Genomic DNA, 12,202 nt, shown 5'->3' with positions numbered 1-12,202 from the left:
CAGACCCTGCACCAGCGGTGATACGGGATCAACACTCGTTTCTTTGTTTTGTGCCTCCACTGTGAGCAGTTAGCCTGCATGCTCAGTCTTGTAAAGGCTCCAAACAGAAACCTCTAAATCTGCCAAAGGTGAGTTTCTATGGTATGCCGATTTCAATTCACCCTTATTAGTTCTTTCTTACTCATCTGAAAAATAATTCCCTTTAGGCAAGAGCTCATTTTTCATGTTTTTTCAAATTCTTTGCTCTGACTTATTTAGGTTATGGGGATGTCATCCTCAGTTTTCAGACATTTTAAGAGGACCCCACCTGTGTTGAAGAAAAGCACGTGTGGGTGTCGACCATGATGTACATGGATTTTATTTTCTCCCTTCCTGCCCAGGAGTTTCTTCCCATGAGAAGATAATCAGATCTGTGTAGGTTATAATTCTAATTTCCTTAAATATTTCATTTGTTCCTTCCATCTCTTTCTCTTTCTGGGAAAATTCACTGTTCTCTAGGATTTAGTGTAATGCTGCCTATTTTATTATTATTATTATTATTATTGTTATTACTTAAGTATATCTTTATTGGTTTCAGAGCGAGGAAAGGAGAGGGAGAGAGAGAGAAACATCAATGATGAGAGAGTCACTGATCAGCTGCCTCCTGCACGCCCCCGACTGGGGATCGAGCCTGCAACCCGGGCCTGTGCCCTGACCAGGAATCGAACCCCAATCTCCTGGATCCTAGGTCGATGCTCAACCACTGAGCCACGCCTGGCCGGGCATTGCTGCCTATTTTAGACACCCCAGGCCAAACTGGTCATTCCTTGGTGCTCTGTCTGCTCGGCTCCCTGTTCTGGTTCTTACTGGTAATGTTGGAACAACTTGCTTCTAGATCTGTTCTCCCCGCGAAGCTTTGAGTTTCTTCAGCGTAGGAGTCAGGTCTTCATTCTGTGTTGCAGGGCTTGGCCCATAGCACATGGTGAGTTTAAAAACGGAAATACTTAACAGGTCCTTCGTATAGATATCTTCCTCTCACATTTTAGTCTAGCATTTTTCTCAGTTAGCTGGCACACGTGGAAAATGGGATAGAAAGCATTATCCCATATGCTGAAGACATGGTTTCTTATCAATAACTGGGAGCTGTCCTCATAGACATCTAATTATTGTCAGAGAGCATACCATAAGACAGTCTCTCTGAAAACCCGGACTGTCATTTTATTAATTTTATTTTTTAAGTGTCTTTATCTTTATTGTTGAGAATATTACAGATATCTCCTTTTTATCCTCACTGATCCCCTGCACCCCACATCCATCCCACCCTCAGGCCTTCCCCATACCAATGCCCGTGTCCATGGGTTATGTTTATCAGACGGCCACTTGAAAGGCTCGTTGCTAACCACATTATAGTTCAATTTACTCAAGCTTCTTGAAAATTAAAATGTTTCAAGACATTTCTGGCTCATTATTAAGATTTTTTTTTTTTTAATGGCTACAAATAGTGCTTGGTAAGTAAGAGTCATTTAAAAACATTGGTGAGAGTTATCAAGGGTATCCTTAATGGTCTACACCTTGCACTTCAAGGGTCCATTGTTTCTGTGTTGAAGTGCACCTAGAATTGTCCTCTGGGGGAGGACGATGGCCCTGCCTCCCACTGTCCCCTGGGCCACCTCCCTGTGGACTGAGTAGTCTTCTGTTCATGTGCATTGTGATTGATTCACCTCAACCCAGCTGACAATGAAGGCTTGTGGCCCTGCCTGTAATTTGCAGAATAGAATTTGCACTTCTGTTGGTTGTCAAAGTAAAACCCCAAACTCTCTGCTGACCAATGTTTATAAAATCAAGAAATAATATCTGTAGAAGTCTGAAGCATAGCTGCTTGGTACATGGCATGGATCCTTCATCAGGGGTCAGCTCTGCTCTTGCACCCTCACTTGCTCCCTTCTCCTTGTATTGATTATTATTATGGTAGAGGTGGGGGGTGGGGAGGAGTTCACTTAGGCCTGTTGGCCTCTGGAAGGGTGCTGGCTTTTGCTCTGAATGAGGTGGGAGCCATTGGAGGGCGTGGGTGAAGGATATGACCTTCAACTTGGATCTCACAGTTTTCTTCCCTCCTTCCTTCCTGGTTGGTTTTTGGATAAGATTATGAAAAGTCTGACTTGTGTGACTTCCAGGGTTGTGTTCTTTGTGTTGACCACCAGGAAGCTAGCCTCCGTGAGCTTCCAGGCACAAACCATAGTTGGTCATTACTCCCTTGGCTGTGTAATTGTTTGGTTACGGGTGATTTCCTCCACGGGACCATCGGCCCCATGAACGCAGAGGGCATGGTGCGTATTGTATCTGGAGGACCCACTATACTGTCCTTACACTTAATAGATGTTGGTTGGATAATCGAATACATTGAATCAGTGTGATAATTTTTATTTTCTTTACTGCCATAATGTGAGAGACGCACATTATGAAGCCTTTGTTCAGAGAGCCACAGGCAATTGTATTATTGGATAAAAATCTGTCTGTTTAGGAATACATCACAAAATTAAATTTCATGCCTGCAAGATGTGGGCCATGGGGCCCAGCTTTTGTCATGATTTAGCAATGGTTCGAAAGATTCCCACTTGGCCAATTTGTTGGAAGGTCAGACAAGAAGATTGCAGGGAAATAGTAAGATTAGATAAAGAAACCCAGTGTGTGTGTGTGTGTGTGTGTGTGTGTGTGTGTGTGTGTAAATGAATTTAGGAGACTAAACTGAGTGTTGTTGTTTTTTTAAATAGATCTTTATTGATTTCAGAGAGAGGAGGGAGAGGGAGATAGAGTTGAAAGATCAATGATGAGAGAGTCATTGACCGGCTGTCTCCTGCATGTGCCCTACTGGGGATCGAGCCCAGGCATGTGCCCTGACTGGGAATCGAACTGTGATCTCCTGGATCCTAGGTCGATGCTCAACCACTGAGCCACACCCGGCAGGGCTTGAGTGTTGTTTTTTAACTTAAATGATTTTATTGTATTTAATATGAATATGTAAAAATTCAAACCTATATAAAACGATTTGCAGATCTTATACAACTATGAAATCAAATAAATGTATCATATAATGCAAATGCAATTAGGGGACACAATTCAAATGAGTAACATTGGTGAAACTAAATTGCACTCCCCTGTGAACCTTGTCCCCCCCACCCCCTAGCCTCTGTGTTCTCCTTGGCAGGCTTCCCTGCCATCCCCTGAGGTGATCCAACTTTCCTAACACTCTGCTTTACTTGAAATATTGCAAAATAGACATTCTTTTTGCCTCTGCAATGCAATATACCTTTCGCCTTTGCTAGGTTAAAAATGCCCCATCTAGTAAGTTCATTTCTTGCTTAGCTCACCAAATTTAACGTGGTGCTACCTGGTGGCTGTGTCTCAGTAAGCACACTGCGAAGGAAATGGTCCTGATCTCTTCAGACATACGGCAGGTTCTCAAATCGCCCAGGAAGCGAAGTTTCCATTAAAATGTTTATATTACTACTGAAATAAAAAATTTATATTTTACTAATTTGTGTAGAAAAACTTGAGAGTGTTCAAAAATATAGCAGAGGACTGTAGCTTAAAAATGTTAGGAGAAGTAGTTACTTATTGGTTATTCATTCAGACCCAAATAATCGAATTGGTATTATTTCTTTGTGTATGTGTGCATGTGGTGTGTATGTGTTAGAGAGAGAGAGAGAGGGAAATGAGGAGGAGAGAGGAGTTATTCTTTAAATATAATTGTTTACTTTAAGCTGGTTCTTATATTTTGATGGCTACATAATCTCTCATTAAAAAAAAAATATATCTTTATTGATTTCAGAGAGAGGAAGGGAGAGGGAGAAAGAGAGAGAAACATCAATGATGAGAGTCACTGATCGGCTGCCTCCTGCACGCCCCTCCTGGGGGTCGAGCCCACAACCCGGGCATGTGCCCTGACCGGGAATCGAACTTTGGTCTCCGGGATCCTAGGTCGATGCTCAAGCACTGAGCCGCGCCTGCAAGGCTGCTACATAATCTCTTATAGAGATCGTTGAGAATCAGGCTATATGCTTGCCTCTGCTTGTTCCCAAGGTTTTTAACATTAAGTTGGACTTCTTGAGATGAATGGTACTATGTAGTTTTGGTAAATACATATAAGAATTTGAGAATGCATGTCTTGGGCAAATTCCAAGACTGTTGTTTTTTATTTTCCACTTAAGTCAAATATTTAAAAAAATTTTCTTTGGACATGGTGGTTACCATTTTGTTATATTCTATTCATTAGATAGTTTGTCTAAAACTTACTGATGTTTGTTTAGATGATAGTAAACAGGTTTATTATCTGTTTTTAGTCTTTGGTAATTGTCATGAGACAGACTTCATTTAAAATGTCATTTTTTTTTTTCTTGACTTTACACAGATGTTTTCTGAAGTGTTCTGCGAATTCTTCAAAAATACAGTATATACTTTACTATGGCCAAAGAATGCATGTGTCTTAAATTTGAGTTTGTGAACTTTAACATCTGTGACCATTAGAAATGGAATTATGTTTAAAAATCTAACGTGAAATTAATGTGGCATCTACATCTTGAAAATGTACGAGAGCCTCAATATTTAGATGACCGTACTAACACAAAGTGTAGGGACTTCAAATTCAATTTTATGTTTTATTTTCTAGTTCTATTTATAGAGCAATTCTCATGGTTTACTAATAAAATGTGTTAGATATTAATTAGCAATATACACAAACATTAAAATTTAGTTTTTAAATTTAATTCTGTCTTTGGGAAGGAGCAAAAGTGTATTAAAGTCAGACCATTAAATAAAACTTTAATATGTGGACATGAATTTCTGTTTCGTATTCCAAATCCCTGGCGATTTGGGACATGCATTATTATTTCTTTTTAATTTTCAACCAGATGTTTGGCATTGTGTAGGCCTGGCCATAGTGTAACGTGGCCAATAGATGTATTGACTCATATGGAATGCCTGCCATTGTGCTAGCCTCAGTGTCATGCCTGTTTACTCTAAGTTTTGCTCACTATTTTCATTAGGGCTTTTAAAATCCTACCCTAAAACTTTCCCCCAAAGCTTTTAAGTTTTACTGCCACAGGGAGATGCTGTTAATGCAATATTGGTAAAGTGTCATTCCCTCAAACACCTATTATTTTCTCTCCTAGTTAAGACTATGCTAATAGGCTGTACTTGTGTGTATATGTACTGTCCTTATACAATGTTTATTGTGTATAACCCCTAAATGTGTTGACACATTATATAGTACCTGAGTACATCAGAAACAAACTTTTTGTTTATAATCCATTACAGTATCATGGGATCACTGTTGTATTTATGATCTGTCTTTGACCAAAGTGTTGTTATGTGGCACATGACTTTCAGTGATAGAAAACCAATCAATAAATATTGGCCTTAATAAATAAATATCAAAGAATATTTAAAGACAGTCTGTTTGATTGATCGCGCACTCGGACATTTGTAATTTTGTGTTGCTAATTATAGGATAGTGAGAGCGTTGACATCTCTCTCCCTGAAATAGGGGCTCTCTGGGTCTGGTTAGCTCCGGGGACCGTGGCAGGGCACAGTGAGGGCAGGGCTGTGGGCTCTGCTCCATCTCCCACCCACATCAAGCCACACCAAGAGCCACTGAACGGCCAGTGTGGGTATTCTGGCACCGGCCCACCTCCTGACTAGGGCACATCTCCAACTTTCAGCTGTAATGAGGGTGGGGCAGTGAGGTAATTCTCACGTGAGACCAGCAAGCTTGATACCACAACTGACAAAACTGTCTGTGCTGTTTTCTACAAATGGAAAAAGTTGGATTGTTTATTTTCTTGTGGGAAGGCTGTTTAGTTCTGCTGGTGAGGAGGAAAACTTTCTTGCCTAGTTTTGCCCGATCAGACATGATGCCAGGGCCTGTTGTTAATATTTTGTGCTTAGATTCATTATTGTCTGACAGGGCTAAGTATTGTGGTGGCCACAGTCACAAACGTGGAATGAAGCAGGCCTAGTCACAGAGAAGGGCAGAGCGTTGCAGGAAGAGAGAAACAGCTGGGTCAAGATTCCAAAGAGGCAATGTAGATAAGCAAATAGCAGAAGTCAGAGCAATAACAGGATGGCCTTTTCCTTTCCCTTTCCTCCGGTGTCACCCCATTCTGGCCCCATTTCCTTACTTAGCCAGGTGGGAGTTACTTATAATTTGGAACACAGATGGTATAAACTTACTGGGCTGTCATTACTCTTCCCCTGCCCCCCACCAAATAAAATCGCTCAATTGGAAGATAAACATATTTTCAATTTTATTAGATAGTGCCAACCTGCTCTCCAACGAATCGTTCAAAACTTACCCTCAGGACTGTGTAACTCATTTCTCCATGTCCTTCTCAACTCTTGATATTTTCACATCTTAAAATTTTGCCAGTCTTACGGCTGTGAAGTGCCACGTCCTAGTTTTGATTTGCACTTTCCCAATTACCAGTGGAGTTGAATTATTTTTTTCCATTTGTTTGTTCACTGTTTGGACTCCTTCCTCTGAGGATTGCGTAGTCATTGCCTTTGTGCATTTAATTGCATGCTGGCCTTTTGCTTATTGATTTGCAGGTTTTAAAGAAGTGCGTAATTGGATATTAATCCTTGGTTCTAAGGGCAGAGGACCTTTTCTCAGTCTGTGACTTCTCCTTTAATTCTGTTCATAGTATCTTTTGAAAAATTTAAGTTTTATGTTTGATGAAGTCAAACATCGATATTCTCCTTTATTACTTATGCTTTTTGTGCCTTATTTAAGAGGTCCATGGCTCTGGCCAGTGTGACTCAGTGGTTAGAGTGTAGGCCCAAGCACAGAAGGGTCTTGGGTTCAATTCTCGTCAAGGGCATGTACCTGGGTTGCAGATTCCATCCCCCGGCCCCGGTCAGGGCGGGTGTGGAAGACAACCAATGGATGTGTCTCTCTCACATGGATGTTTCTCTCCCTCTCTGGCCCTCTCCCTGCCACTCTCTCTAAAAATCAATGGAAAAAATATCCTCAGGTGGGGATTAAAAAAAAAAAAAGAGAGATCCTTACCTACCTTGAAGTCATAAATATATTCTCTTATACTTTATGCTAATAATTTTAAGCCATTTTTCTTTCAACATTTGAATCTTAGAGCAATCTGATATTAATATGCATCTAATTTAACTCTTCAATTTGCAAAGTAAGTTGCTATACTATTTATTGGATGGCTCATCAGTTCTCCACTGATTGGGAATGCCATCTTTATCATATGCCAAATTTCCTTATATATACAGGTCCATTTCTAGACTCTCTATTCTTACTCACTGAGCTTTTTATCAATTCTGCAACATCATCAAACTGTTTTCTAAACAGGTTTTATTGAGGTATAATTAACATATAATACATTGCATGTATTTAGTTTTTAATTTCGTTAAGTTTGACTTATACGCTTTTGAAACCATCACTGACGGTACCATCCCCCAAAAAGTTTGATTGTGACCCTTGGCAATCCCTCCTCTTTGTCCCTGACTCCTCATGCACAGGCGTCCACTGATCCGCTTCCCGTTGCTGTACATCAGTGGTTTTCAGCCTTTTCATCTCATGGTGCACATAAACTAATTACTAAAATTCTGTGGCCCACCAAAAAATACATTATACTTTTTGCTGATCTGACAAAAAAAATAGGCATAATTTTGATTCTAATGTAGTGTTGACTGTTGTTATTTTATTTGACAATCTAAGGGAAGAGAGGTCAGTGCCCTGACTAAATACTCAGGTATTACATGATTTAAAAATTCTTGCAGCACACCTTTTGAAAATCGCTGCTATAGTTGCATTTTTTAGAAATTTGTGTTAATGGAATCATACAGTATATGCTCTTTTTTGTATAATTAACTTAACTTAGCATAATCATTGCGAGATTCCTCCATGTTGTGCGTATCAAGTGTTCATTCCCTTTAAAGAGGAGAAGTAGTTCTCTGCTTCTTTCTCGTGGTTATTTATCACCTCTACTGAAATGTGCTTACCTAAGTAAAATATTATTTTAGGTGGTTAAAAAATGGAATTCAAAATAGGATCCACTTTACATATACAGATAGATGTTTTCAAGAGGAAAACTAATGGCACAACACACCAAATTATGAATATTATATTAAAAAAAAAAGTATCTTTATTGATTTCAGAGAGAGGAAAGGAGAGGGAGGGAGGGAGGGAGAAACATCAATGATGAGAGTCACTGATCGAGCCCACAACCCGGGCATGTGCCCTGACCGGGAATCGAACCCCGATCGCCTGGATCCTAGGTCGATGCTCAACCGCTGAGCCACGCCCGGCCGGGCTGAATGTTACTTATTTGTGAAGAGGAAAATTTCAAATGTTTTAACTTTCATTTTCACCTGTATTTTTTAGTTTTCTACAGTGATGGTATACTTACATAATATTAAAGGGAAATGTGCTTTTCATTATGTAAAAAGATAAAAAATAAAAATAAAAAATTCATTTTTTTATCACCAAGCAGTATCCCATTGTATATGCTAGTTTGTTGATCCACTCAAAAATAATTATAATGCATATTACAAATACATTCAAAAATACGTATCTTATATATTTCTAATGCTATTCTAACAGTGCCTACAGTAGTAAGGACCTTTTTCCCTCAGCACGGCGGTGACTTTAGAATGCCCTAACTTCCTTTTCAATTTGCTTATCATCTCCCACCGTTATTATTTTAGACCCGCCTTTGTAACCTCAAAATGAGTTTTTATTTTTGTTTTTTAAAAGATTTTCTATAGATTTGAGAGAGAGAGGGAGGGCGAGCGAGAGAAGCACGGATGTGAGAGAAACACGGCTGGGCTGCCCCTGCTGCCCCCACCTGGGGCTCAAGCCTGCGACCCGGGCCTGCGCCCCGACGGGAATCCAGCCGCAGCCTCGGCGCCCGAGGACGCGCCGCCACCTGAGCCACACCAGCCAGGGCTCGTCATCTCTATTTTTGAGGTGAATTCTTGTTTAGATTCTTCAAGTCTTTTGTTGTTTTCGGCTCATCATGGCTTCAAGCACGCTTCTCCTTTCGGGGCTAAATTTTCCTCTTGCTAAAGTAGTATCAGTAATTACGTCTGAGTTGAAACAAGCGGCCGGATACTTCTCCAGCAAAGGGGTTGGTTTATTCCGAACAACAAAGAATTGCAGTTGCCGACAGGCAGTCCAACGGCGAACAACTAATGGCAGGTGCTGAGGGCCAACTGCCGCTCTTATATAGACTTGGGAAGAGGCTGCTGTAAAGGACGATTCCATTGGAGGAAACTGAGCGTTCTAAGTGTAGTGACTTCTCATTGGCTGAGCTATGGCAGCCTCCCATTGGCTGAGCTGTTACTGGGCGAGGAGGAACTTTTCCTTCCTGCTGCTGAGGTAGTCACGGGGTATCATGCAGGTGCCTCTCTCCCTATGGGGTCAGCCCTGCTCTTGAGGGAAACACGCGTGAAAGTTCTCGCCTCCAGCCTCCAATTTAAAGGAGGTTCTGTTTGTTTCCATGTTACTCATGAGGCCAGGCCCCCTGTAGGTGCCCTCGCGTGTTGGCACGTTCATCCCCCCGAAGCTGCAGGTGCTGAGAGCTCCGCGGGGCGCCCCACCTGTGCCTCAGTTTCCTCACTTCCAAACCCTCTGGATTGCCTGCTCACTCTCGGGGCAGGTCCCCTCTTTGTCTTTCTCCCGGCACCTTCCCTGCCTTGCTTTAGAGCTTGGCCTTCCACTGGCACACCACCCCGGGTTCCCGGCAGGAAGCGTGCAGGGGTCGCGGGCGGAACCCGTAGGTTCCGCTCGGAGAGAACCTGGGCTCGGCCGCGCTCGCGGTGGCGCTGTGGGGGCCGAGGGACTTCCGGGGAAGGGCCGCCTTTCCCGGACGTTGTTCTTTCTTCCTCGCTGGGGTAGTGAGCGCAGCGATCACGGAACGAGCGAGAGGATTATGGGCTTTGGGCTGGAAGCCGTGATGCTCACGCCGGCTCCCTCAGCTTTCCTGGGCTGGTTTCTAGGGGGAAGTCATGTTTAACCAGGGATTGTCACTTCCGGTCCTTCTGAGCCACAGACGCAGTACTGTCGCTCAGCTTAATAGTAAGTGCTGTCACCCCCCCCGCCCCCCAAATTCGACTGAGTTCACGTTAAAGATCTTCCGGGCTTCGTGCGCGACTCCCAGGCCGGGCGGCATCGGAAGAGGCAAGTGGAACCGCGGGGGCCGGGAGTCAGGCGCTTGCTCTCGGGAAGCGGGTTCATGATGGCGGGCGGTCTTCCTCAGCGGGCAGCAGGGCATGTCGGGCACCACACTGGCGGGCGGAGGGGCCGGGAGTCAGGCGCTCGCTCTCGGGAGGCGGGTTCATGATGGCGGGTGGTCTTCCTCAGCGGGCGGCGGGGCTTGTGGGGCACCTCAGGGGCGGAGGGGCCGGGAGTCAGGCGCTTGCTCTCGGGAAGCGGCCCATCATGGCGGGCGGTCCTCCTCAGCGGGCGGCGGGGCCTGTGGGGCACCTCGCGGGCGGGCGGGCGCCCCTGACTAGGAGTCCGGCTCTGGGGGAGCTGAAACTGGACTTCAGTCCAGCTTGGTGCGCGGGGCCTACTTGGCATAAGCGCCCTAGGAGCGTGTGACTGCTGTCGGAGCAGAGGGACGTCCGTCCTGGAACACGGTCGTCCCACCGCCGCCTGGAGGAAGGGATTTGAATCGAGAGGCCGGGAGAACGTATTTATGTCCGTTTGAGCCACTGAGATACCGCTTTTGCTCTTTCGTTTTTGAAATTATTACTACTTTTAATCCTCCCCCAAGGCCCTTTTTTCTTGCTTTTCGAAGAGCGTGGAGGGGGGAGAGAGACACCGGCTGTAGCCCCCTCGCTCCAGCCGGGGCGGGGGTCGTGCCCTTGACCGGATGGAACTGGGGACCCTCTGACCGCTGGGCGCACCCGCTGGCTGCTTTTGCTTTTGGCGTGCGTGTCTTCCTCTGTAAAAATAAGGCCACTGACGACACTCGTGTGTCACCAAAATAGCGACGCAAACGTTTCTCCTGACTGCAGCCACTAACTAGAAAGAACTTAAAGGAGAGCGTGCCGACAATTAAAAGAGGGTAATTCAGGCTGAATGCAAACCGTCTGGTGAAGGTGAACGTTGCTTTTACTTTGGAGCACAGGAAGCTACTGAAAAGCGAAGACGGTGTATCTCCTATGCTCATGTTCGTGTCACACCTGCTGCTGAGGGTTGCTGGGGCAATAGAGCCGTGGAACAGTGCGTGGGGCAGAGTATGTGCTGTAAGAATACCTGAAAAAACACAATCTACTGAGGATCCAAAATATAATAAGGCAAATAGTATTTTATATTTGAAGAAGAATGAAAAATATATTACCTAACTTGACAAGTAGGAGACAACATCTGAAAGCAGTCAAAGGAGAATTAATAAAAAAACAATTGGGTGGATTATCTGTGAACAGTGGTACCATCAAATATGCCATTGTAGAAAACTGGATCTGGGTAGAAGGTTCACAGAAAGGAAGGGGGAGAGAGTGAGGAAGGAAGTGGGCATTGGAATAGGCGATAGGGGGTAAATCAAAATGGTTCTTATGGAACATGAGTCAGTGATATCTAAATACTATAAAAGGCAAAAGCCACATTTGGACGTGGTAACAAACTGGCCTGAATAGCAGAACATGCTTCATTATTCCATTTCCTTTGGCGCTTGCTCGGCCCCAGCTAAAAAAAGCCTATTCAGACTTTCTTTTTGTTACATTTCCAAAAATCACATGTTGCATAAAGTTGAGAGGAGTGTAGCAATCTTGACCTGGAGTTTGGAAAAAAAGAGGAATATGAAAAAGTTACAAGCACCCAAACCAGCTTGATGTTGACTTAACAACCTGTGGCTCATGTTTGGAAGAGAGAAGCTTCGATTATTCTAATTAGTCCAGGACAGTGGAATAAGAAAGAAATCACAGCGTAAAGCTTCCAGCATCGGGAATAAATATTGGACACCAGGAATAACCTAACCACAGGAATGAACTGGTCAGTGGGACCAGCGGCCTGTGGAAGCTAGGAATTGTGCTGGGAATATTATGGGTTCAGAAAACTGCCTCGCGGGCTGGCTTTAGCATAAACATGTGCTCACAATCGCCCTGAGAAAACACTGTGATCAGCTGAGTCCGGTGAGGGCCTGTCAGTCCTCAGTATTTCTCTGGTATAGACTTAATTTACTGAGCCCCAAGCCAAGGA

The sequence above is a fragment of the Miniopterus schreibersii genome (genome assembly GCF_964146895.1).
Source record: "Miniopterus schreibersii genome assembly, chromosome: 6".
Lineage (NCBI taxonomy): Eukaryota > Metazoa > Chordata > Mammalia > Chiroptera > Miniopteridae > Miniopterus > Miniopterus schreibersii.
The sequence above is the reverse complement of the archived record's forward strand: the minus strand, read 5'-3'. Positions refer to the sequence as shown.